At 38.5% G+C, this 6,423-nt stretch overlaps 1 protein-coding gene across 4 annotated transcripts in view; it reads right to left on the reverse strand.

Annotated features, from left to right (window-relative positions):
- wdr93 (WD repeat domain 93) overlaps positions 1-376 on the reverse strand; it is a 46,841-nt gene extending 46,465 nt beyond the window's left edge. For 3 of the 4 annotated variants that reach the window (XM_048615878.1, XM_048615876.1, XM_048615879.1), the window contains exon 1: positions 75-296. The gene's annotated coding sequence lies outside the window, so the exon portion shown is untranslated. The other variant, XM_048615877.1, reaches the window with a different exon arrangement.
- Between the last annotated feature and the right edge of the window lie 6,047 nt (positions 377-6,423).

A 6,423-nucleotide genomic window follows, 5' to 3' on the forward strand; every position in this document is an offset into this window, starting at 1 on the left:
TGTCGTCTCGGATTCTCCAGCATCTGCAGTTCCTACTATTCCTGAAGCATACATCTGTGTAGACTAAAACTTACAACTTTCTAAATTCAAAGCTACTGATTCAGAGCAGTTTTGACGTTTGCTTCGAGTGGAGCCACGGGATGGGTAAGGAAAATGAAGACGTTAAAACAATTGAGGAGAAAATTCTGTAAGAAACTTGCACAAAAAATAAATAAAAAGAAGAAAAACAATGAAAGCAAGACGCCCTCGAAGAGCTAACTGAAACTTCTCCAAGGCTGAAGGAAAAGTGTTTGATGCTGCTGGCTCACCGGTTGCTAGGATACCGGGACCGGAAGTACGGTCCGTCCTTTGCAAGTGTCCGCCGGATGTTCGCTTGAATTGGGCGGAAAGGAAGGAACTTGTCTTTAAAATTATTTCAATCACTTTGTATCTGAGTAACTATAATCTGTCGAGATTATAGTGCAACTCACTTTTAAAATGCTACAGCAAATCCTCGTGTGCAGCACTGTAATATGTTAACATTTTAAATTTATCAAGGACAAGTTTCCCTGTCGCTATGGCGACTTTAAGAGGTGCAGGCTTTCGGTGTGAGTAGATCTTCAGGCCTCAGTCTGAAAAAAAGGAACAGAAACAATTTTATTTAATAACTTAGACCTACGTGACTATATTCCGAGGCAACAATGCTCTAAGATGTGAATTTTTCACCATTTGTTACTTATTTTGCTTTTTTCTTTTTATTTATTGCACCTCTCCTTTCTGTGCACTCCCTGCTTTTTTGCAGTGTGAGCCTCTGGCTGCTGTGGGGAAGTCATTCAGTTTTATGAGTCGTTCCCACTGGGTTCAAAGGTTCTCTTTCACAATTAATCCTAGCTCCAAGAAACTCAGCTCTTTGTCTGCCATTCATCGCCATGGATTCTTTTGTGAAATTCACTTCCCTCAGTCAAGGTAGGGAGAGAATCTTCAGGTAAGACTTCTGCAATGGAGCCTTTACACTTACTATTTTAACATCACCTGAGAGAATCTATTTTTACTCCCTCACCCTTTCTGATAGTACAAGTGTTGTATCTTCATTTACTAGCTAGGGTTATTTTTTGCCCAGCTGCATAGCTTTAATTTTGATATCTGTGCTTGATGTTCTAAACTTGCTTCATAGTTGAAAGATTTAACAAAAGCAAGTATTATTTACTCTCTGCCTTTTATTGTGACTGATGGTGTACCCTCTGAGGCCTGTCTGAAAGATTTCAGCCCTCTATGTTTAAATTCATTATCCCAAAAGTTGTATTCTTTGTAGCTTAATGCATGTATTTTAAATGTGCTTTTGCATGCTGTTTTGCTTCTTCATGTTGTAATTGTTCAAAGTCATTTAGATGCAGTTAATCGGATTGATCTGCTTACGCTACTTGTAAATTCAGAGTCTATTTAGATTTTGGAGGTTAAACTATTGAGTGACTGAGATGCTACATGTGTTTCAGTCTTTTGCTGTTATTTTATAGTACAAGTCTGTCCTCAATGCTAAATGAGTATGCACAGACACTAGTCTTGCGCTGGCAACCCACAGTAGGAAATCCATACAAATCAAATGAGGAAGGTAGTTTTAAAAAAAAGTGCAGTATGTGTCAATGTTTACTTGGAAACTCTCTTTTTGAGGGCTCCCAGCCCTGCAGTACCTCTCTTACTGCAATTTAAACTTTAGTGATTAATGAACATCTTTATGCTTTTGCCAAACATTTATATTTTAATTGATGTAAAAGACTTCAGCATATTGCATATCCAGGGGGAGTTTCTACGCTATTGAAGAATACAAATTCCAGGCAGGTGGGAAGCATGAAATAAAAATGCAGTTTAAGTTGATCAAACCTGTCTGTACCCCTGTTAATTTAGAATTAAGCTCGCCCAATCTGATTTTAATATCCGTCTGTAGCAGACCAGTCCCTACCAATCACCTGCTTCCTCCTGTTACTGCCAGTCCCTGGTAAGGGTCCCCAATCTGTTACATTCCCAGGTGAGGAGGAATAAACTGACTTTATTCAACTCCTCCCTTAGTTGAGGTATTTTTAATCAATCTGTTCAGAGATGTTATTACATACCTCTGGGGCTATGTTAGGAATCCTGAGTAACTTTAATCCTTACTTCCCAAAGCCTGTCAACCATTTATATGTCATAAGTCAGGAGTGTGATGGAAAATTCTCCACTTGCCTGGATAAGAACTTGACACCATCCAAGACGAAGCAGCCTGCGTGATTGCCTCCCTTCCACTCCTTCAAGCATTCATTTTCTGAAGCAGTAGTGCATTCTATTTACAAAGTGCAATACAGAAGTTCACCAAAACTCCAAGACAGAACTTCTAAATCCAAGATCACTTCCATCTCTAAGGACAAGGGCAGCAGAACACTACCACTGCAATTTCCCCACCAAGACATTCAATGTCCAGACTTGGAAATATATTGCAGTTCCTTCAGTGCCGCTGGGTCAGAATCCTGGAATTGACTCCTTCGCTGCATTGCGGATCTATATACAAAATGGACTGCAGTGCTTAAAGAAGCTGCTCATAATCACGTACTCAAGGGCAACCAGGAATACACATCCCATGAATGAATTTTTAAAAGTTACCTCTGACCACCCACCCTCACCCCATGTACATTTTACAGACATGTATATTTCTAATGCAATGCAGGTTGAGGCTATAATTTGAGCAGTAATTAAGATATTTTCAATCTCCTGTGGAAAGTGTGAATGAGTATAAATCACAGGTGATGTATAATTAGAGGATAGTGGATAATTGAATTTAATGCCGTCTCTACTCAAACGATATACATTATAACCAATTTTTTTACAGACCTGTTTTATATTTTAGTACATGGTGATGTAAAATTTTGACCAACTGCTTCAATTAAAAATTCATAACAACATTCATCATGGCAACTGTCTTTACAGAGCTATATGCTATATTGATGCCTCTCCCAGCCTCCAGCTGAAGGTACCACAGCTTATTGAATGACAGGCGGCGGGTGTTGTTACAACATGACAATTTTAGAGAAGCATTTTCTATTAAAATATGGATCTGCAAATTTACAATAGGATTCAGTAATTTAAGAATAGAAGTATAATTGTATAAATTGTGACTACACACTCTGGTCCAATATTCCCCACGCTCTAATTCCGTTTAAGCTGAAGGCTGCATTTGTTCTTGACTTCTTATGTGCAATGCCAAAGGAGATAGATTAGTATTACTCATATTGATGAAGGAGTAAAAACTTTACTAATTTGAGAAGCAGAGTTAATTAGAGCACATGATTTATTGTGCTCTTTGCCTGAGGAGCTCAGAGATGTAAAATTGTAGCACTGCGATAAAATATTATAAGTCAGCTTGATTTTCCACCAATGTCAGTTTCCATTATAAATGTGAACTTAGGCAGTTAGAACAGAAAAAGGTCATGGGAAATGTACCCGTATGTTTTATGTGTGATATTTGCTTTTATCTTCCCAGTTGCTAATAAAAGTATTGGTGGGATTTTTATTTTCACCGTTGTGTAAATACAGAAGATAAATAGAAACACAGTTTTCTAAGTAAAGACTAGCTGGGAGTGCTAATTTCATAAAACTTAAAGAATCAGTAAACACACTGGGGCGGAAGGAGGAAGCATTTTGCAGTACTTGGAAAGCAAATCATGACCTACACTGTTGCCCTCTTTAACTTGGCAACTTTTGCAAAATATGGAAATTCAAATTTGTCATGTAATGCTGTACTTCACTGGCTGCATTATCAAGGCATTATATCAAATAAATACTGTGATTATAGGAATAGTTCAGAAGTTGGAAATTCTGTAGCAAGCAATTCGCCTCCTGTCTCCCAAATGCCTGTCCACTGTCTCAAGGCACAAGATAGAAATGTGATGCAATACTCTCTAATCACTTGGAAGTGTGCAGTTCCAATAAAATTCGATAAGCTTGAAAACATCCAGGACAAAGTAGCCTTTGATTGGCACCCTATTCACAATCTTCATCATTCACTCCCATCACCACAGATGCAGAGAGAAATTGACGTATGCCGTTTTCAAGATGCAGTGTAATAGGACTCAAATACATGAGGCAATTTGTCTCCCAAATCCTCAAAATGACAGTGTATTTTCAATTGGTGTGGTGACCACTCAATTATTTTTTTAAGAAGAGCGAAAGAGTAAAACCAGGGAGTTACAGATCAGTTAGCTTAACATCTGTGGTGGGAAAACGCTTGGAGTCTATAATCAAGGATGGGGTAACGGAGCATGATTAAAATTTTCAATTGATCAGGGAGAGGCAGCATGGATTCATGATAGGTAGGCCATGCTTGACAAACCTCATTGAGTTCTTGGACGAGGTGACTAAGGTAGTGGACAGGGGAATGTCTACGGATGTTGTTTATATGAACTTCTAGAAGGCCCTTGATAATTCCTGCAAAATAATTTGTTAACTAAGGTAGAAACTTGTGGAATTGAGGAGAAACTATTGACACGGCTGGGAAACTGGTTGAGTGATAGGCGCAGAAAGTAGGGATAGTGGATAGCTACTCAAATTGGCACGATTTGACCAGTGGTTTCCCACAAGAATCTGTGTTAGGGCCTCATTATTCACACTTATTTATTAATGACTTCTGTATTGACAGTCATATATTCAAATTTGCTGACAACACAAAGTTAGGTGGCAGTGCAGATAGACAACAATATCCCTTCTGGAATTTTATGTTATTATCCACAGTAAGTGAATGGGCAAAACTGTGACAGAATGCAATGTAAGCAAGTGTAAGTTTATCCATTTTGGATTGAAAAAGAAAAGATCAAGGTACTTTCTAGATAGTATGAAGTTAAATACAGTGATTATCCAAAGAGACTTGGGATTCAGGTACATAGATCTTTAACATGTCATGAGCAAGTGCAGAAAAAAGTCAAGAAAGCTAATGGAATGCTGGTCTTTATATCTAGAGGACTGGAATACAAGGGTGTAGAAATTATGCTGCAATTATACAAAACACTGGTTAGACCTAATGTACTATGAGTAGATCCAGATACCAAACCTTAGGAAGACTATATTGGCCTTGGGGGGAGTTCAATACAGGTTTACAAGAATAATAACCTAACCCATGGAAATCCAGGTATGAGGAGAGATTATACAAATGAGGCCTGTTTTCTCTGGAATTTAAAAGGTTAAGGGTGACCTGATCAAAGTCTTCAAGAAATTAACAGGAAAAAACAGGGTAGACAAAAAGAAACTATTTCCGCTGACTGGGGATTCTAAACCATGGAGCATAGTCTGAGAATTAGGGCTAGACCGTTCAGAAGAACATAAGCACTTCTACACACAAAGGGTGGTAGAGGTTTAGAAATCTCTCCTGTAAACAGCAGTGTATACAGGATCAGTAGTTAATTCTGAATCTGAGATTGATAAATTTTTGTTAAACAAAGATATTAAGGGATATGGGCCAAAGGCAGGTTTGCGGAGTTATGCCACAGATCAGCCATGATCTAATTGAATGGTGGAACAGGCTTACTTCTGTCCTTATGACCACTCCGAGAAAGGTTGCCCCAGTAAGTAAAAATGACAGAATTGACGAGGAACTGCTACTTCGGTCACAGGCAGGTTCTGTCTTGCTTTGGATGCTGATAGGTTCTCGGATCCCCTCTGCTTTCAGTTATGTTACAGGTCTGGATGTACACCAAAGGGGCAAAGTCTCCTTGTTCATTACACATTATTTCAAGAACAGTTCCATTGAACCCCACAGATAATCAGATGTGACCAGAGAACCATGGAAGTTTACAGCACAGGAGGAATCAATTTGGCTTATCGTGACTGTGCTTTGCTTTTGCCATTGCAATCCTAAAACTAATTCCACTGCTGTGCTCACCCTCATGGACCTATATCTTCTTCAGTTTTAAAATCTTATATCTACTTTACTCTCCTTACAAGGTTAACTATCTGCTTCAGTTTATTCCTATCACAAAGTTTCTGTGCTCTGATAAATCTCTGTAAAGACCTCTCTTCTCACTCTCCTAAAAGAGAGTGTTTTGAATTGGTGGCTTTGTAGAACTGCGGCAATTACAAAATTCTCATTGATGATTCCTACTAAACATTCATTGTCTAAGCAGTGAAGATAGATCAAGTGCCTCTTCATAAATCCTGCGACACTTGTGGAGATAGAATCGTTATTTGCTATTGCTTCGCCTCAAGAATCTGGATTTGAATCCACCCCAGTAGAATACCAATATCTGTTCTGTTGCAGGGATAGTGTGCGAAATCACAGTATAACAGATCTTGAATCTTATTTTTTTTGATGCAACACATTTAAGGATAGTGCATTTGCTAAACTGTTTAATAGTGATCACTGCATGTAGCAGAAAATAAGCTCTGTGCTTCTTGCATTTTTTTCTTTCAGAACCACTCAGTATGCAT

The sequence above is a fragment of the Rhincodon typus genome, chromosome 33, assembly GCF_021869965.1.
Source record: "Rhincodon typus isolate 14 chromosome 33, sRhiTyp1.1, whole genome shotgun sequence".
NCBI classification, from domain to species: Eukaryota; Metazoa; Chordata; class Chondrichthyes; order Orectolobiformes; family Rhincodontidae; genus Rhincodon; species Rhincodon typus.